At 40.6% G+C, this 21,753-nt stretch overlaps 1 pseudogene; it reads left to right on the plus strand.

Annotated features, from left to right (window-relative positions):
- The first annotated feature begins 14,400 nt into the window (after positions 1-14,400).
- Positions 14,401-14,991, plus strand: LOC132426740 (protein TEX261 pseudogene; annotated as a pseudogene).
- The last annotated feature ends 6,762 nt before the right edge of the window (positions 14,992-21,753 follow it).

Genomic DNA, 21,753 nt, shown 5'->3' on the forward strand with positions numbered 1-21,753 from the left:
GGGGAAGGAATCCTGTAGTCAGCACACTGTGGGCACCACAAATACTCTGAGTGCATCGCAGTAAGGTCAGAGCTGTCAAGCACTTCTCTCTGGGTAGACTTTCTAAGTTGGGCAGGTAGTTATATACTCCTGTCTTCAGTCCCCCCTCAGATGCTTCTTCCTCCAAAATAGGGGTTGGCAAAGCACAGCCCAGGGCCAGAGCCAGCCTGCCACTTGTTTTGGTTCTACCTGTGATATAAAATGATTTTTACATTTTAAAATTGTTGGAAAAAATTAAAAGAAGAATATTTCATGAGGTGGAAATTATATGAAATTTAAATTTCAGTGCCTTTAAACAGTTTTATTGGAACACAGTCACACCCATTCATGGACGTACTGCCTATGCCGCTTCGTGCTAAAAGGACAAGTTGAATAGTTTGTGGTCCACAAGGCCTAAATATTTACTCCCTGGCTCTTTACAGAAAGTTTGTCAATGCCGCTCTAAAACCCTGGGAGAAGGCAAATCTTTCCTTCTCACTTAGTAACGACCAGAGATGAACATAAGGAAAGAACACAGTGGTACAGAGGACAGCATGCACTAAGGCATGGAGATAGGAATGAGGTCAGTATCCACACACACCAAGAGCTCACTCTGTAAGAAAGACCCTGTGGGGACTTCCCTGGCAGTCCAGTGGTTAAGACTCCATGCTTCCAAAGCAGGGGGCACAGGTTCAATCCCTGGTCAGAGAACTAAGATCCCACATGCCACAGGGCATGGCAAAAAAGAAAGAAAGAAAGAAAAAAAAAAAGATAGGCCTTGTGGAGGAGGGAATGAGAGTAGATGGGGTGAGTGGGCCATGTCTTTTCAGGAAGGGGCAGAAGAAGGTGTTGTTGTGGTACCATTTGCAATCTGAACCATGGGCTTAATGTGGAAGCCAAGCCACAGAAGGTCTCAGGAGGCCACTATGTCATTCCAGCAAGATGTGAGATCCTAAAGGGGCAGATGAAAGATGTATCCAAAAGTGGAAGCAATAAGAATTGGTTCATCTTCAAGGAATTCATGGAAAAGACTCTGACAAGTACAGGTTTCTGGTAACTGACTATACTGCTGAACTGAATGAATAAGCATTTTCAGAACTCTAATGGAAAACTGATGAATTCATAAAAGTGCTAACAAAAGATCAAGATGAAAAAAATTAATTACATGGGACTGAGTGAACTGATGAGGATGATTATAATTTTTGTGACTTTCTGTTTGAATAAAAAAAAAAAAATCCCAGAAGGACTCAGAGGCAAAAACTATACAAATCAATTTTCACTGCAAAGTAAAGGCGCTGTTACAGTGGAGGGTTACTGGACTGAATGTCAATATTATGACATAGTATGAGTGTGTTTCGTGTTTGGTAATTGCAATCATTGTTGCTTTTGTTGTGGTCATCCATTTACAATGTTTGGTGTCAGTTTATTTATCTCTTGCAAAAAATAAAATACAGTGTGTGTGTATGAGTTGTGGAAAAAAATTTTTAAAAGGTTAAAAAAAAAAAGAATTGGTAACTGACTGCTTAAAGGAAAAGAGAAAGAATTGAGTCAAAATTGACTCTAGTTTCTAGCCAAGTTTGAACTGGGGAAAAAGGATTCGCCACAGAGAGAAGAAATAAAACTGGTTTAGGTACAATGGAGGTGAGGTAACAGTGAGACAATTAAAAATATCCTTTAAGCAGACATGAACTAGAAGTCAGGACAAAGAGTCTAGATAAAATTCTAGGCAGCCATCAATTAAGAAACAAATGCAGTCTCCAGGGCAAGAACTTGAAGCAAGGAAAGCCACAGAATAAGCCCTGGTTTCTATTAGAAGGTTAGAGGGGAAATCCATAGGAGGAAAGAGAAGAAGCAGAGACCAGAGAATCTGGATATTATCACAGCACAGAGGCAGAGGGAAAAGACCCTCAAGAAAGGGCCATCACTGTAGGGGTCAGAAGGCATCCTGCAAGGAAGACTTCCTGTCAACACCTTGCAGTTAAGTGTGAGAAGGAAGGTAGAGCAGACAATATGGAGGTAGATAGTCGTGACCAATGATGGCACATGGAGAAGAATAAGGGGGAAATCACCAACACGAATGCATGTGTGTGAAAAGAATATTAAAGTTAAATTACTAAGTGAAAAGTTAAAATTGTAGTCTAATATCTCACAGTAGAGGAGAAAAGAAAAACAGATTAGAGTTTTTGTTTTTTGTTACTAAGAAAAAGATTAAAGTCACACTATAACAAATTTTAGACTTCCATAAGAAAATAACTGACAGAGATGAAGGTTGAATTGAACATTACATAATTAAGAATCCAATTTTACTGGACCTGATACGAATAAATAAAACATATACCAGGTTTATTACTTTTTTCCCTTAAGTTTTCAAATTGAACAAGGTAATCTTAAGTTATATCCCACATTAAACTAAAGAATTTAGGTTTAAAAGCTGGAAAATAAATTAACAAGTGATAAGGGATAGGACAGAGGTCAAAGACAAAGAGAGAACACTGATATCACATAGACAGATGGAGAGGGATCACTCACATGGAAAGCAGAGTATTTGCATAAAGCTTACTTGCTCTCAACACACATTCACTGAATGTGAACTACACACAATGTACAAATTAAATGAGATATTGCTCTTCCTTCAATAGATTTACTGTCTAAAATGCTGTATTTATAAAACAGAACCTATTTTCTTAGTGAATCTGAGAAAGAACTCTAGTAACCTGATTTACTTTATAATCATTCAACCTAGGGTTTTGTTGACTCCATAATAGCAAATCTACTGGTTGGAACCAAGGGGGTAAAAAAAGCACAGTCTAAAACGTAAATTCCATAATGATTTTAACTCTCAGCCGTGTATGAAGAAAAAATCTTCGTTTTGTGCCAGGAAAAGCCTAAGCTCCTAAAGTTCTTACATCTGAATTGTGGAAGACAGAAGCCCTGATGTTATCCATATTCAGCAAGAGGAACATCTTGAGAGCTCCTTCCCAGTTAGAAGCTTTGCTCTTCTCTCTACTTCTCAAATACAGGCAGAAAAGATAACTTGTAAAATGTAAAAACTAAGTAATTGGAAGAGAGAGAGAGAGAGGAAGGGAAAAGGGAAAGAAGGGGGAGGAGGAAGAGAAGGAGAAAAGAAGAGAGAACACTACCTAACACCCTAAAATGATCTGACGAGGACTTTCCTTAGATTTATTTTTGTTTCCTTACCATTTCTGTGGTCTTCAAAAATGAGTCATAATTCAGCTGCACACATTAAAACCCCCACAAAAACACTACATTTTATTTCAGCTTGAAAGTAGACATGTGATTTGGAGTTTTAAAGTAATATAGAACCAAGTCATACTTTCTCCCTTCAAGATCCACTTCAAAGCTATTTATGATGTGTCAGCTCTGGTGTGAGGTCAGCCATTTGCACATCATATGACACAAGTTTAATTATGGGAATGTTAGAGAAATATAAGTAAATTAAAACTGTGCATCTCAGAAAGAAGGTGCACATTCCCACAGAATTCATTTATGATTCTTTTATGGAAGTTATGTCACTGAGTCCAAGCTCACACTGCACGCTGCATGACAGGCCGATAAATCGGGAGATGAGGTGTTGAGGCAAGGAATAGGACTTTATTTGGAAAGCCAGCAGACCGAGAAGATGGCAGACTAGGGTCCCCCACAAAAAAATCTTACGGGTTCTGGATGCCAGTTTCTTTTATAGAATCAGAGAGAGAGAGGCGGTGAATAAGTTAAGTAAAAAGGGCCATCAGTCTTGCAAAACATCTCCTGGAATAGCCAGCCTTGGGGAGGGGATGTGTTAATTTCTTCCTTTCCGCAGCCATTCACAGGTGGGCAGGGTCAGATTGTCTCCCTATGAGCTGAACAAAGGCACTTTAGTTTCATACTCAGGCAGAGGGGCAGGGTTCCCTGAGGCAGACCATTATGTATGATTATAATAACAAAAGGAATGAAAAGCAAAGGTTAAAGTCAAAGAAACAGATCCAACATGGGGTCGAAATTGGCTCATCCCTGTTACAGTTAGACATTGAAAATGGGATATATTAATCTGTAGAAAGATAATTGTCCAATCTATGAATAGTCACAATTTATTTCCTATACTAAGGAATGCCAAATCCTAATTAGATGCTCCCCTTTTGCTGTTTTTAGGCATTTATACAAAAATACTAAAACTGTCAAGATTTTTTTAAAATGGAACATAATTTTTAAACTGTGCTTAGCAGCTAGATCTCTGAAAACACCTTTCAAAATAGAAATAGGACATTTTTGAAAAGTGATATAGAAATTAAAATTAGCTGTTTAAAGAATTATTTCTGCTTCTAAAATGGAGTAACACAAAAACAGATGAAGTATATGAAACAATTATTTTTCTGACATTGGCTCTCAAAGGTGAAGGAAAATGACCCTGAGAGAGGGGAGGCAAATAAGGAGAGACTTATGACTGCCCACAGTTCACTGCCTGGAGAGACCATCCAGGGTGCAGCAGGAGGAGGTGACTCCAGGGGGCACAGGTGGTCCACCTGAGTTGAGGAGAAGGAACTGAGAGTCTGGGGAGAACAAAGCCACTAGAGTTTACAGAGCACAGTGCACAAGAGGAGAGAACTACATGGAGAAAGAGCTCTGAAGAATTCCAGAAGGTTCCCTTAGAATACTGAGAACTGAGCAGTGTGTGAATGTGGGGATGCCAGCCAAGGCTAGGGAAAGAAGCACGAGTGAGGAGTGAGAGAACAATCACCAGAGATTTGCAAGCCTGGGAATAGTTCCTGCTCCACCAGTCAGAAGAGAAAACATTGCAATTCTCAGGCTATTAGATAGGGTACTCAGGAGGGTACTTCCTTGGTGGTATAGTGGAATCAGCCCTAGAACAAAGGTTGCTCCGGTTGTTACCGAATGCAATTCATGTGCCTGACTCACAGTGAGGCCAAATATACCAATACATCAGCATTTAGAGCAGAGAAAAGTTTATTGCAAGGCCAAGCAAGAAGAATGTGTGGCTCATGCTCAAAATCCCTGAACTCTCTGATGGTTTTTAGGGAGAAGTTTTTATAGGCAAAATTTGGAGTGAGGGCTGCAGGGTGTGTGACTTTCTTCTGACTGGCTGGTGGTGAGGTAACAGGGCAGTGTTCCAGGAATCTTATGTTTAGCCTGAAGTTACCATCCTCTACCTGGGTGAGGGCCTTAGTTCCTACAGAAGAACTCAATGATATTGTTATGTATATTCCTTGAGGAGGAACCAGGACACTTCCCCAAGGTTACACTATTGTTTCTTGACTGCTCCTCTTTTCTTTCTGCATTCCCTCCCTTCCCTAATTAGCAACAATTTGAATCTTCCCTTTGGAACTCAGGGAAAGTCAAGGAGGCTGAAGCCTTTTGCCTGCAAATAAGAAACGGGGGACACAGAAGGGATTTGTACCAGGGAAGGTCCCACAGGGTCTTGCTCCATTTCATGGTCTTACATAACATCTCTCAAGAGCAAACCTTGAAAGATCAAACTGTTACCAAGTGACTTAGCTGCATCTCTAAACAATGTTTACTCATGTTCACAGGAACCCAAAATTAGCCAGCATTCAGCAAGGTAAAACTCACAGTGTCTGGCATGCAAAGAGTTAGGAAAATATGGCCCATAATGAGAAGAAAAAACCCAATTAATAAAAATAAGCCCAGAGATGATACAGTTATTAGGATTAGCAGATAAGGACATTGAAATAATTATCGTAGCTGTATTCCATGTTCAATGTTCAAGAAAGATTGCACAGGTTATTAGGGATAGGAAAAATATGAAAAATACCAAAATCAAGTTACCTAAAATGAAAATACAATCTCTGAGATGAAAAATACTGGATGGGACTAACAGCAGATTAGACAATAAAGAAGAAAAAATGAGTGAACATGAAGAAATAGGAGCAGAAACTATCCAAAGTGAAACACAAAGAAAAAAGATTGAAAAAAATAAATGGAGCATCAGTGAGCTGTGGGGCACATTCAGTCAGTTTAATACACATATAATCGGAATGAAACAGGAGGGAAGGGGGCAGGGCACAAACTTTAAAGGAATGACATAGCCCAAGGACATGACATAAACTGATTAGAACAAAATGGGTCCAAGATGGCCGACAAGTTGACTTCCATTAGACCTGAGCCTCAGTATATGCGCACTGTAACACATCAGCAAGCTAAATGACACACCCACAGGCACCATGACAGTTCCAAGGCCGACCATAAGGATAAAAAAGTGGGCAGTGCCCCATTTGCTGGAAATCCCCACCCCTTCCCAAAATGGCTGGAATACTCCTCCCATTTATTAGCCAATGAAATTACCCACCCCTATAAAAACTGAAAACCCCATACCCTAGTGCCTTTCTCACCTTCTGAGATGGCCCACATTCTGTCTGTGGAGTGTGTTTCTCTCTAAATAAATCCACTTCTTACCTATCACTTTGTCTCTCACTGAATACTTTCTGAGATGAGACATCAAGAACCTGAGCTTCATTAACTCCTGAAACCAGGTGTGTGATTTCGGTTGGCAGACTGTGGGTTTTGGCCGGGTTCGAGCCCCAGTCAGGGTTTTGGCCAGGTTTGCGTCCTGGCCACATGGGTTTGAGTCCCAATCAGGGTTCTGGCCGGGTTAGAGTCCTGGCCTCGTGGGTTCAAGTCCCAATCTGAGGTGCACAGTTTCAGGAGTCCCTGTAGGAAAAAAGAGGTAAGGGGAACATTATTGGAAACAATAACATCCCCCAAATTTCCGAATCTGATAAAAACTCTAAACCAGTGGTGCTCAACTGGGGGTGACTTTGCCCTTGAGGAAATTGGCAATGTCTGGAGTCATTTTTGGTTGTCACAGAGGAGAATAATACTGGAATCTAGTGGGTAGAAGCCAGGAATGCTAAACATCCTATAATGCACAGACAGCCTCCACCAGGCCCCATAGTGCTGAGACTGAGAAACTCAGCTCTAAATCCGCAGGTCCAAGAAGCCCAATCAGCCCCAAGCACAGAGAGAGAGTGGGGGAAAGAGAGAGAAGAGAACAACATGAAGGCATGTCATAATTGGATTGCCTTAATCTGTGATAAAGAGAAATCTTAAAAGTAGCCAGAACAAAAAGGCATATTATGTCACAAAATCAAAGATAAGAATGATAATGAACTTCTCTTCACAAGCAATGAAAGCCAGAAGATAGTGCAGCAACATCTTTAAAGGACTGGGGTCTAAATGTGGGGCTGTAAACCTACATTTCTATAATCAGCAAAAATATTTAGAAAACTTAGGCAAAACAAAGACTTTTTATGATATAGTGAAACTGAAAGAATTCATCTCCAGCAGATTTGTAGTATAGGACATAATTTTTAAAGTTCTTCAGGAAGAAGAAAATCATACCAGGTTGAAATCTGTGAGGAGAAATAGACAAATCACAATTGTAACAAGAGATTCCAACACCCCTCTCTGAACAACTGAAAGAATGAGTAGGCAGAAAATCAGGAAAGGCATAGAAGACTTGAACAAGACTTGAACAATATTATCACTCAGCTTGACCTAGTTGACATTTATAAAATACTCCACCCAACAACAGCAGAATACGTATTTTTCCAAGTGCACATGGGATGTTTACTGAGACAGGCTACATCTGGGCTATAAAACAAGTCTTGATAAACTTAAAATAATTTAAATCATACAAAGTATGTTCTCTGATCACAATAGAATTACCTTAGAAATAAATATTAGAAAGATATCTAGAAAAAAACCAAATACTTATGAAACCAAGCAGGACCCTGTGGGACTCCTGGGCACAAAAGACTTTCTATGTCCCCCATTTCTTGTAGGGAATAGACTCCAGCCTCCATGACCTTACCTGAGTTCCAAAGGGCAGATTCGAACAGTTGCTAATCTGGGAAGGGAGGGGATGCAGAGACAAGGGAGGAGCAGCCAAGAAACAATAGTGCAGCCTTGGGGCAGGGTCCTGGTTCTGCCTCAAGGGACACACATAACAACACCTTTGAGCTCTTTACAGAGCTAAAACCCCCAACAGGTAAAAGATGTTAGCATTCTTCATTCCAGAGAAGACCACCTGAGGCCAGATTAAAGGAACCAGAGAAGTTCATCAGGAGACTACCTGAGACCAGATTAGAGTGCAGGCCCTGCACACACCCTAATCCTTATCAGCAACCCTGCCCTTGAACCGTTACTATAAAACTCCTCACCAAATCCTCCTGGGTTGGGACACACAGTTTTGAGAGGCATGAACCCACTGTGTCCCCCTTTTCCTGGCAAAGCAATAAAGCCATTCTTTTCTACTTCACCCAAAACTCTGCCTCTGAGATTTGATTCGGCACTGGTGCACAGATGCCGAGTTTTCAGCAGCAGTTCTAAGTCAAGGTTAATTTTTTCCTATGGATATCTGATTGCTCTAACACCATTTGTTGGAAAGACTATTTTTCCTTCATTGAATTGCCTTTGAATCTGCATTAAGAATCAGCTACCCATACTTGTGGGGTTATTTCTGGAGAATCTCTTCTGTTCCATTGACCTATGTGTTTATTCTTGCACCAGTACCACACGGTCTTGGTTACCATAGCTATGTAAAAATCTTAAGATTGCTTCCCAATTTATTCTCCTTTTTCAAAATTTTATTAGATATTCTAGTTCCTTTGACTTTCCAAATACATTTAGAATAATATCATCTATATTGACAAAATCTTGCTGGGATTTTGATAGAAATGGCCATAAATCTGTATATCACTTTAGAGGCAATTGACATCTTTACTATGTTGAGTCTTCCAAACATGAACATATTATATCTCCATTTATTTAGATGTAGTTTGATTTCTTTCTTCAGAATTTTGTAGTTTTGAGCATTGAAGTTCTGTGCATGTTTTCTTATATTTACACCTAAATATTTCACCTCATCTTGAGCTATTGTAAATGCATCCTTAAGTATGATCCTGTCTGTAGGTTTTGTAGATAACTTTTATGAGGTTGAAGAAGTTCCTTTTACTCCTACATTGCTGAAAGTTTTTATCATGAATCTGTATTGGGTTTTCTCAAATGTTTTATTTTTTGCATGAATTGAGATGAACTTATGATTATATATTATTCTATTACTATGTATTACATGAATTGATTTTTAGATATTAAAATCACTTTAGAATAAATCTCACTTGGTCCTGGTGTATAACCCTTTTTATGTATTGCTGAATTTGACTTGGGAATATTCTGGCTGTGATAAGACTGGATATTGTACTAAATTTTTTTTCTTGTGATGTCTTTGTCTGGCTTTGGTATCAGGGTAATAATGCCCTCATTGAAGAAGTAGGGAGTCTCCCTCCTCCTCAACTCTCTGAAGAATTTGTGATATACTATTATTATTTCTTCTTTAAATATTTGATAAAATTCATCAGTGATGCCATCTGGGCCATGCTTTTCTTTGTGGAATTTTTTTATTCCTAATTAAATAATTCCTACTTTCCTTGTTATAGGTCTATTCAGATATTCTATTTGTTCTTTTTTTAAAAATATTTTTCACCTCCTTTATTTTAGCATTGGTGTTTTGACTATAGGTTTTTTTCTTTTTTTAAGAATTGGGGACTTCCCTGGTGGTCCAATGGTTAAAAATCTGCCTTCCAATGCAGGGGACGTGGGTTCAATACCTGGTCGAGGAACTAAGATTCTACATGCCATGGGGCAACTAAACCCATGCACCACAACTAGAGAGCCTGCATGCTGCAACTACTGAGCCCATGCACTCTGGAGCCTGTGAGCCACAACTAGAGAGAAGCCCACTCGCCACAGTAAAGAGCCCACTCGCCACAGAGAGTGGTCTGTGTGCCACAATGAAAGATCCTGCATGCTGCAAGGAAGATCCGGCACACCACAACTAAGACCCAATGCAGCCAAATAAATAAATAATTGAAGTACAGTTGAATTACAATCTTGTGTTAATTTCTGCTGTACAGCAAAGTGATTCAGTCATATATATATATATATATATATATATATATATATATATATACACATACATGTATATTCTTTTCCATATTCTTTTCCATTATGGTTTATCACAGGATATTGAATATAGTTCCCTGTGCTATACAGTAGGACCTTGTTGTTTGTCCATCCTATATATAACGGTTTGCATCTACTAACCCCAACCTCCCACTCCATCCCTCCCCACTGCCGTTGGCAACCACAGGTCTGTTCTCTATGTCTGTGGGTCTGTTTCTGTTTCGTAGGTAGGTTCATTTGTGTCATATTTTAGATTCCACATATAAGTGATATCATATGGTATTTATCTCTCTCTTTGTGACTTACTTCACTTAGTATGATAATCTCTAGTTCCATCCATGTTGCTGCAAATGGCATTATTTCATTTTTTTTAATAGCTGAGTAGTATTGCATTGTATATATGTACCACATTTTCTTTATCCATTCTTCTGTCAATGGACATTTAGGTTTTTCAGATATTCTATTTCTTCTTGACTCAATTTTGGTTATTTGCATCTTTCTAGGAACTTGTCTATTTTAACAAAGTTGTCTATTTGTTGCTATAATTAGTTCAGAATATTCTCTCATAATTGTTTTGATTTCTGTAAGGTCAGTTGTGAAGTCCACTCTTTCATTTCTGGTTTTGGTAATTTGTGTCTTGTCTCTTATTTTTTTGGTTAATATAACTAAGTTTTGTCAATTTTGTTGGCCTTTTCCTAGCATCAAATTTGGTTTCCTTGATTATCTCTATTAATTTTTTTCTGTGTCATTGATTTCTGCTTTTAATATTTATCATTTCTTTCCTTCTATTTGCTTTATAATTGTTTGCTCATTTTTTCTAGTTTCCTATGGTGAATGCTTGAGTTGTTGGGTTGAGATACCTTCTTTCTTTTTTGACTTAAGGCAGTAAATTCCCCTTTAAGCACTGCTTTCACTGAATCCCCTATATTTTGATTTGTTGTGTTTCTGTTTTAATTGAGTTAAATCTTTAAATTTTAATCTTCTGCTATCTTTTTGGGGGCCATGAATTATTTAGAAGTTTAATTTACAAATACTTGAAGTTTTCCCAGATTCTTTCAGTTATTGGTCTCCATTTTAATTCCATTGTGTTCAGAGAACATACTTTGCATAATCTTTATCTTTTTCAACTTAGTGAGGCTTGTTTTGTGTCTCAACATATGATCTATGCTGGAGAATGTTCCATGAATTCTTGAAAAGAATATGTATTCAGCAGTCATTGGTGTATGTTCTGTAAATGCTACTTAAGTCAAGTTGGTTGATAGTGTTGTTAAAGTCTTCTTCATCCTTTCTGATTTGCTGCCTGGTTGTTCTTTCAATTGCTGAGAGTAGAGTACTGAAATTTCCAACTATTATTTTTGAATTGTGTATTTCTCCTTTCAGTTCTGTCGAGATTTGATTCATGTAAATGGGGACTCTGTTATTAGGTGTGTGTATTTTTAAATTTTTATATGTTCCTTGTGTATTGATAATGAATTGCCTCTCTTTGTCTCTAGTATTATTTGTTTCCTCAAAGTCTACTTTGTCTGATTTCAAGACAAACTAGAATATAGGCCTTCCGGTTCACTTGTGGTTATTATATGCCTACTATATGTTTTCCACACAAATTTGTTTGAATCTAAGATGTGTCTATTGTAGAAAACAAAGTTATATCTTGATTCTTCATCCAGTCTCACTATCTGTGCCTTTTAAGTTGGATGTTTAACACACTCATATTTAATGTAATTATTGATATGCTACCTTTTTCTACCTTTTTTTTGCTACCTTTTTTCTATATGTCTCATATCTCTTTTCTTCTTCCATTCCTCCTTTACTATCTTCTTTTGTTCTAAATGAAACTTTAGAGAGCACTATTTATTCCTCTATTGACATTTTAACTATTTTTTTAGTTATTTTATTAATGATTGCTCTAGGGATTACAATATGCATCTTACCTTATCACAGTTTACTTTAGAATAATACTAACTGAAATTTGGCCAAATAGAGAACATCTGCTCAAATTTATCATTTCTTTCCCTGGCCTTTACAATATTATTGTGACATTTATTGCATTTATATATATTATAAATCCAATAATATAGCTTTAAAGTGTTATGCATTTTAATTAAGAGAAGAAATGAGAAAAAATACATATAGAGCCTTTGATATTTACTTATGTATTCCTTCCTTTCTTCCTGTGTATTTCAAGTTACTATCTGGTATCATTTTCTTTCAGTCTGAAGGACTTTTTCTGTATTTCTTGTTAGGCCAATATGCTAGCTCCTCTTGGTCTTTATTTATCTGGAAAAAGCTTTTCCCATCCTCATTTTTAAAGGACAGTTTTGCTGGATATAGAATTCTTGTTTGGCAATCTTTCCTTTGGCACTTTAAATATGTCATTCTACACTTTTATGTTTTCCATTGTTTTTGATGAGAAGTCATTTTCTCATTCAAGTGTATGTCATTTTCCTCTTGCTTTCAAGATTTTCATTTTGTATTTGGCTTTCAGCTGTTTGGCTATGAAGTGCATGGTGTGGATCTCTTTGTGTTTATCCTTCTTGGATCTGTAGGTTAAAGTTTTTCATCAAATTTTTGAAATTTGGCCCATTATATCTTCAAATATTTATCTGTCCCTTTCCCTTTCTCCTCTCCTCTGAGACTCCCATTACAATTATGTTGGTACACCTGATGTTGTCTCACAGATACCTGTGGCTGTCTTTAACTTTCTTCAATCTTTTTTTATCTTTGTTTTCAGATTAGACAATTTTTATTGATCTATTATGCTTGCTATTTCTCTTTTAGGCATCTTAATTCTGCTTCTGAGCCCCTTTAGTAAAAGTTTCATTTCAGTTATTGTAATTTTCCATTCAAGAATTTCCATTTGGTTCTTTTGTATAACAACACCTTTATTGAGAGTCTCTAGTTGTTGAGTGATTGCTGTAATGCATTGCTCTAGTTATTTAAATATGGGTTCCTTTAGCTATTTGAATTTATTTACAATAGCTGTTTTGAAGGCTTTGTCTGCTATATCCAATATCTGGGGATAACCAGAGCCAATAGCTATTGACTCCCTTTTTTCTGAGTATGGGCCACACTTCGTTGTGCCTTTGCCTGTCTTATGATGTTTTATTGAAAATATAATGTATTGTAGCAACTCTGGATTCCAATTCCCTTCTCTCATGCATTATTGTTGTTGTTTTGTTTGTGTACTCTGTCTCCCCAACAGTGTATGGTTGCTGATGTATCTGCTCAGTTGTTTGTTCTTATTTTTGTGTTTAAGCCCTCTTTCCCAGGTTTTGTCCTGGTGACTGCATAGCTTAGCATTCAGGTAAAGGTTAATCAGATTGTTCTCAGAGCTAATGAGGTTTCCACCTTCTGCTGATGGGTCTGTGTGTGGGCAGAGGAGCACCTTCTAAGCTCAAGTGACTTTCAAGTGTACCTTGGCTTTCACATTCCACTGAAATCTCTTGCATCTTCACTCCATAAAAAGGCATACTGTGATGGCTGGAGATGTGCAAATGTCTTCAGTCTGCTGTAGTCTTTCTCATACATGTGCACACACTCTGGGATATGTTGAGTTATCAAGTTCCCATTGCTGTCTCACCTCCTGGAGCTCCCTAGTAAATTCTCAGCTTTCCTTCTGGTCCATTGCTTGCTCAAAACGGTCCTGAACTGTTAGCAGAGCTTCAGGTCTTCCCTGATCACTTGCTAATGAGATCTACTTTAACTGAAATAACTCCAGATCAAGTGAGATCTCTCTAGCAGTGGAATCAAAGGTGATAGTTTTCTTGCCCTGCCTCCACATTTTAAAAAATAAATTTATTTATTTTTGGCTGCATTGGGTCTTCGTTGTTGTGCGTGGGCTTTCTCTAGTTGTTTCGAGCAGGGGCTACTCTTTGTTGTGGTGTGCAGTCTTCTCATTGCAGTGGCTTCTCTTGTTGTGGAGCACGGGCTCTAGATGCACGGGCTTCAGTAGTTGTGGCCCATGGGCTTAGTTGCTCCGCGGCATATGGGATCTTCCCGGACCAGGGCTCAAACCAGTGTCCCCTGCACTGGCAGGCAGATTCTTAACCACTGCACCACCAGAGAAGCCCCTGCCTCCACATTTATTGAACTATGATGATGGGAGGTGACAGCAGCTTCCCCAAGAAAGAACGTCCATGCTCTTGCTGTTTGTAATTGAATTTCAGTAGTTTTCATTGATAAAATTTTCTCAGTTTGATGTGTGCACTTGGTGAATTTCCAAGCACTGAAATAGTTGTTTGACAGTTCTGACAGTTTTCTCCAGCTTTGATAAATGATTTTTGGGAAGAGGATGTGTGGACTTGCTAACAGCATCATGTCAAAAATCCAAATAGCAAGTGTGCAGGCCTATCCCAGCGGTCAGGGGGCAGGCAGGGCATGGGCATCATGTGGCTCATGTACCTGCTGAGCTGGCTGTTGCTCTTCATCCAGGTGGCCTTCATCATGCTGGCCATTATAGCCGGACTCTACTACCTGGCAGAATTGATAGAAGAATACACAGTGGCCACTCGTAGGATCATAAAATACATGACCTGATTCTCCACAGCTGTATCGATTGGCCTCTACATTTTTGAGTGCTTCCCCACCTGCATGATTGGCATGGGTCTCTGCACCAACCTTATCTACTTTGGTCTCCTCCAGACCTTCCCCTTAGTCATGCTGACCTCGCTTAACTTCATCCTGTTGTATGGGTTAGTGGTGGTGAATCATTACCTAGAGTTTCAATTTTTTGCAGAGGAATATTATCTTTTCTCAGAGGTCCTGGCTTATTTCACTTTCTGCCTGTGGATAATCCCATCTGCATTCTTTGTGTCACTGTCGGCTGGGGAGAACGTCCTGCCCTCCACCATGCAGCCAGGAGACGATGTGGTCTCCAATTACTTCACCAAAGGCAAGTGGGGCAAATGCTTAGGAATCCTGGTTGTCTTCTCCTTCATCAAAGAAGCCATTCTACCCAGTCGGCAGAAGATATACTGACCCCCTGGGGAGGGGATGCTGGGGCAAGATCAGGAGAGTCAGGCTCCTGGGCCTCTGCACTAGGTGGGGGCCAGTAGCTAGAAGGCACCTTCCCCCAGCCCTGGCCCTCCTTCCCTGACTCCCCCAGATGCCCCCATCCCCACCCTCCTCAGGAGGTTCAGCTTGGCTCAGATCTGATGCTGCCAGAGGCTGAGACTTCAGAGAGCACTAGGGAGGATGCTGTGCCTGCTTAGCCAGGAGGCCGTGGTCCACCTTTGGAGGGCAAAGGCTGAGCTCCTGTGGCCCTCCCGCCCCCTCCTGTGATGGGTCTGGAGTTCTGGCTCAGCCAGGGCAGGCAGGGCAGGGGCCGTGAAGCTGGAGAGCAGATGGTGATAATTGCTGTGGCAGATGGCCGTAGGGAGGGGCCGTGGCTTAGCACTCGTAAGAGAAAGTTTCTGCTGTTGAACTGCGATTTCTGTCCAAGTGCTGATTGCCATTTGAATAAAGATGCTAGATGGCACTGTTTGCCATAATACCCTGAAAAAAAATATCCAAAGAGTACTTTTGTTGCAAGAATTCTCTTGCAGTGCTAGACATTGTTTATCTTTACTCACCATCCATTTCTACATTTATTCTTCTACTCCTTGTGAAGGGTGGGAAGGTTAAAAACTACATCTCCCAGAGACTTTTGCCCTTAGGAGTCTGGATTGATTGACTTGGGTTCTGCCAATAAGATGTGATTGCATGAGATATGGAAGGCAGAAGGGAGGAGGGTGCCATTCTCTTGGCAGAGATGGCACTGATGTGTAGGTTCTGGCAGATGTGAACTTTTGCAATGGCCCAATTCCATATCCCACTCACTTTCACCCAGTTTCATGGGTGTGGCAGCTGTGACCTTGGCAATGGTTTCATGCAGCTTCTTGATCTCTGGATTACAGCTGCTATGGCAGGACTCTGAGGCCTAGTCATAGCCCCACCGACTTCAAATCTTAAAGTCCTTTCCATGATTTGGCAAGCAACTGATTCCCTGTATTAAATCCCTATCTGTTTGAAACATCTAGAGTGATTTCTATCTCCTGAACTACAACTTCATCTATACAATTATATTTTGGAGACTTTGGGATGATTAAACTCTTCTTTTAGGCAATGGTTACTCTCCCTTGAGGGGCTATTATCCAGGTCTGACTGAGAAAATCACATATCACCCATAGTTCCTGGACTGGGATGTGGCAACCATATGAGACTTGGATTGCCTTCATTGGGCAGGGTTGATATGTATTTTATGTAGGTGTGGGCATTATTTAAAGTGTGTATATGGGAAAGGGGTGGTGAGAAGAGTTGTTTGTTGGTGAAATCTCAAACATTTCAGCCCAGATGCCCAGATCCCAGCTGCATGGAGCCTGGGAGGTGAGGATTGGCCCCTTGTTTGAGCTTCAAAACTGGGAGGTTGGCCCATCTTCCATCAAAACTCACATGATGGGGGAATTCTCCCAACACAGGAAAGGGTTCTGATCCTAGAGGCCCAGAAATAACACAGATTTTTCACAGTGGTAGTTGGATGAGAGCCTGGAAAGATGGGGAGGCCACATGGGGGAGCTATGTTTAACACAGCCTTGGAAATTCATCTGGAAATGCCATGTTGGCTGGGGATCCAGGAGGACCCAGAGGTGGAGTAAGACATGAAGAACAGTTTAGGTGGCAGTGGGGTGATGATGATGAGTGAGAGTGTAGATTCCCCTCCCGATCTCCCAGAGCTCAGGGGTTCAAACCCATGGCCATATCATTCTCTGTTCCTCAATTTCCTCATCTGAAAAATGGGGATAATAGCTAGGCCATTAGGCTTTTGTAAGGATTAAATAAGATAAAGCAGGCACATGAGAGCAACCAATGGATTCATTTAAAACAAGAAGTAGGTCGAAGCAGGAGGTCAGAATTCATGTCCACTAGCAGGGACAGCCACCCAGAAGTCAAGTGGCACTCAGATGATAGCTATTCAGAGACAGGTAAATGACTTTTTTTTTTTCGTCTTCTCATGTTTTATGAAGGTAATATCATTACAACATTAAAACACTTGAAATTTTTTATCTTAAAAATTTCAAAATAGACCCAAAAGTCAAGAGCATAATGTAGCACCCACCCAGCTTCAACTACCATCAACAACTTCTGAAATTTCATTATCCTCATCTCCCCTTTTTTCTGGAGTATTTGAAAAAATATGTTAACCATCATGTTCTCCACTTGTACATACTTGCAGGTGTATTTACATCCAAACAGTCATTTTTCTACATAATCACACTTTAACAATAATTCCTTTATCAAAAATGTTTAAAGAAAAATAATTCCCCATACTCCCATCACTATTTAAACCACAGTGACTCCACTTCTCTTCCAGTTCTGCAGGAAGTGTGCAAGGCCCAGCTCCAAAGTTCCAAGCACAGGAACTCTCTCTTCTGTTTCTTCCCCCTCTTAAAATTGTATCATGTTCAGTTCCATGTAGCCCCACTATCTTAACCAGGGGAGCTGGGTGAGTTAATATACCTTTAAAAATACCTTACGACCATTTAGCTCTTATGAATATTGATGCAAAAATCTACAATGAAATACTAGCCAACCAAATTCGGCTGCATATTAAAAGGATTACACCATGACCAAATGGAATTTATTCCCAGAATGCAAGGATGATTCAACATATGAAAATCAACCAATGTATCACATTAACAGAATGAACAGGAAAAAAACCCCACACACATGATCATTTCAATTGATGCAGAAAACCTTTTGACAAAGTCCAACACCCTTTCATGATAAAAACACTCAACAAACTAGGATAGAAGGGAACTTCCCCAACATGATAAAGGCTATATATGAAAAAATCCACAGTGAACATCAAACTCAATGATGAAAGACCTAAAGCTTTCCCCCTAAGATCAGGAGTAAGACAAGGATGCCTGCTTTTGCTACTTCTTTTCAACATAGTACTGGAAGTTCTGGCCAGAGCAATTAGACAAGAGAAAGAAATAAAAGGCATCCAAATTGGAAAGGAACAAGTAAAATTATCTTTGTCCATATCTTATACATAGAAAATGCTAAAGATTCCACACCAAATAAACAAACCCCGAAACCTATTAGTGCTAATAAGCAAATTCAGAAAAGTTATAGGATACGAAATCAACACATAAAAATCAGTTGCATACAGTAACAATGAACAATCTGAAAAAAATATTTAGAAATTAACTTAACCAAAGTGGGTAAAAACTTACAGACCGAAAATTACAAAACACTTCTAAAAGAAGTTAAAGAAGACATAAATATGGAAAGACATTCTGTGTTCATGGACTGGAAGACAATATTGTTAAGATGTCAATGCTACTCAAAGCATCCTATAGATTCAATGCAATTCCTATCAAAATCCTAATGATTTTTTTGCAGAAATTAAAAAAAAAAAATCCTAAAACTCATATGGAATCTCAAGGGACCCCAAATAGCCAAAGCATTTTGTAAAAGAACAAAGTTGGAGGATTCACACTTCCTTATTTCAAAACTTACTTCAAAACTACTGTAACCAAAACAGTGTGGTACTGGCATAAAGATAGACATACAGACCAGTGGAAAAGAAATTCTAGGGAATTCCCTGGTGGCTCAGTTGTTAAGAATCTGCCTGCCAATGCAGGGGACATGGGTTTGATCCCTGGTGTGGGAAGATCCCACATGCCGTGGAGCAACTAAACTACTGAGCCTGCACTCTAGAGCCCATCTGCCACAACTACTGAGCCCACACACCACAACTACAGAAGCCCACACACTCTAGGGCCTGTGTGCTACAACTACTGAAGCTGTGTTCTGCAACTACTGAAGCCCATGCACCTAGAACCCGTGCACCACAATGAAGAGTAGCCCCCGCTCGCCACAACTACAGAAAGCCCATATGCAGCAATGAGGACCCAATGCAGCCAAAAAAAAAAAAGGTCCACATCAAAAAAATAAAATTAAATTAAAATAAAAAAATAAGAAGAGTGTAAAAAAAAAAAAGCAAAAAGAAAAGAAAAGAAATTCCAGAAACAACCCCTTGCATATAAGGTTGATTGATTTTTGACATGGGTGCCAAGACCATTTAACGGAGAAAGGACAGTCTTTTCAACAAATGGCACTGGAAAAACTGGATATACGGTATATGTCTGAACCCCTAAGGCCTGGCACAGAGTTTATCAAATGAATGACATTTGGGTCAAAGACTCATCCTACATTACACAATATGAATACGTGGGGGATGCCATGCCATTTACTCTGCTGTCAGTTGAGCTAAGTATGCCTAGGCAGGGAGTCACCAACAGGGGATGGCTTTGCTCCTTGGTCTACAACCAGATAGCCACAGGCAGAGAGGAGACAGGATTCCAGGAGGAGGAGGGACGTTTGTGAGCACCCAGAGCTCCTGAGCAAATAGCAAAAAAGGGAACCTAATAGCAAATAGCCTTTGAGCAAATAGCTTTGGTAGCAAAAAAGTGGCCACATCTAGGCCAGGTCCCAGCCCGGACACTTGTGTGCATAAGCATCCTGCCCCTTTGCCCTGGATGGGAGGAGTGGGGGACCCGGAGCCTTTGCTTATGAAGGTAGAGCGGGTTTCTGAGAAGATATCACTTACCTTTGCCTCCAGGCTAATGGTCACCCAGTCATTCTTGGCAGGGGGGTGCACCATGGGCACCCAGCACCCCAGTGTGACAAAGGCCTCCATTCTCCCATGTCTTCCATCCTGGTGAAGGGGTATAGGGTCCAGGGAGGGGGATAATAAGGACAGCCTGGTCTCTGCTGAGTCCTGAGCCCCTGCAGGACCCTGGCTGGAGGCCCTGGTGTGTGGGTCAGGAGACTGCTGAGGCCTGGTCAAGGTCCCTGCCTCCTGGAGCTGACATTCCAGGAGGAGACAAAGGTGCAAACGTGAATAAGCACAACATGCAGGATGCCACGGAGGAAGATAAAGCCAGGAAGGGGAACAAGTCATGAGGGCAGAAGGGCCACTTCCCAGAATGTGAAGTGTCTTGGGGGGTGGCTGCTGTAATTAGGCTTTGCCTCTGGGAGGGGGCTATGATCTTAAGTTTTGTGCCCCACCAAATTCACACATTAAATCCTAACCCCCAAGGTGATGGTGTTAGGATGGTGGGGTCTTTGTGGGTGATTCGATCATGAGGGTGGAGCCCCCATGATAAGTGGCCTTATAAAAGAGACCCCAGAGAGCTGCCTCACCCCTCCTGCCATGTGAGGACACAGTGAGAGAAGAGGAAGCCAGTTCTCACTAGACACTGAATCTGCTGACACCATGGTTTTGGACTTCCAGCACCTTAAGAAATAAATGTCTTTTGCTTATAAGCCTCCCAACCGTGGTATTGTTACAGCAGCCTGAATGTACTAAAGGAAAGAGTTTTGAGCTGAGGGGGTATGACTTGCCTTGGGCTAAGGATCCTACTGCTGCTGTTAGAGAAAATATAGGGTGAGGGGGCTGGGGGAAGGCCAGTGAGAAGATGACTACAATAGTCCAGTTGGGAGGCAATTGGGTTCGAGCCAAAGAGGGGGCAGGCAGGAGGCCAAGGCTAGTTCTGAGTCTGTCGTTCGCTCACAGATTGACAAATCAGATGGAGTGTGTAAGAAGCCAAAGGTGATAACTAAGGATTTTGCCCTGAGCCTGTTTTCTCATTTGTAAAACATGTAGCATAAGCCCCACATCCCGGGGTATTGGGAGGACTCGATGAAATGATGGAGGGCAAGCACCTGGCAATGTTGGAGGCCCAGTTGGAGCCCAAAAAGCAGCAGACCTGCTTCTCTTATCTTTGCCAATCCCCTATTCCAGCAGCCTCACTGGCCACTTCCTGTGCATCTTCTGGGTCTCCACTCAGGTGTCATATCCTCAGGGAATCTCTTCCTGATGACTATTCCCCCAACACTGTCACACATCATGGCTCCCCCAGTGACAGGTCCTCTGTCCCCAGCACCTATGAGAGTCCTTGCCTGTCCCCTTCCACCACCACCCTGTCTCCAAGTTCTAAGCTCCGTGGTCAATGCCTGCCTGCACCAGATTCCCACAGCCTTTTCTCTTCTCCCTCCTCAGGCCAGCCTCATATGAAGGCATGGAGTTGGGTGGGGGTTTGGGGTTTGGCCAGTTTGGGTCAGAAGGGGCCACCAATTCTCAGAGCATCTTCCTCTTATGTTCCTTCTCCCTTCTTTTCCCTAGCATCTCTCGCACTTAGACTGAATGGTGAGCCTAGGCCTGAGGGTTTCATAGGACTTGGGACTCTCAGCTAAGACAAGGACAGACAGGCTGATTGGGCATCTCACTCCTACTGTGATTGAATGCCCTAAAAATTATTTTTTAATTTCACAAGTAAAATTATGACATATTCTCCTCATACAAATAAAACATGAAACCACTAAAAGGAATCAGGGCTCCTTAGAGAAATGGCTGATTCCAGGTCTGGGCCCAGAGTACAAGATGATCCTGGAACAACTTTGCTAGAATGTAAGAAAATTCTTAAAAATCGTGACATGTTGAAAGGATACAAAGCCAGCTGGTGGAGCTCCCACTGGCCAAATCTGCCACATCTGACCATCTAAGTGAATATGGAGAGTAATGGATTATAACTCATTAAGTAAAATAAGAATCCACAGATCTATACCACTAATGAATGTAGTATCTTCCCTAGAGTACAAAGTTAGTAGGTGGAAAAGGAATGATGGAAATAGAATAGTCTGATATATACACAACCAAATATAAAATAGATAGCTAGTGGGAAGCAGCCG

The sequence above is a fragment of the Delphinus delphis genome, chromosome 6 (genome assembly GCF_949987515.2).
Source record: "Delphinus delphis chromosome 6, mDelDel1.2, whole genome shotgun sequence".
Lineage (NCBI taxonomy): Eukaryota > Metazoa > Chordata > Mammalia > Artiodactyla > Delphinidae > Delphinus > Delphinus delphis.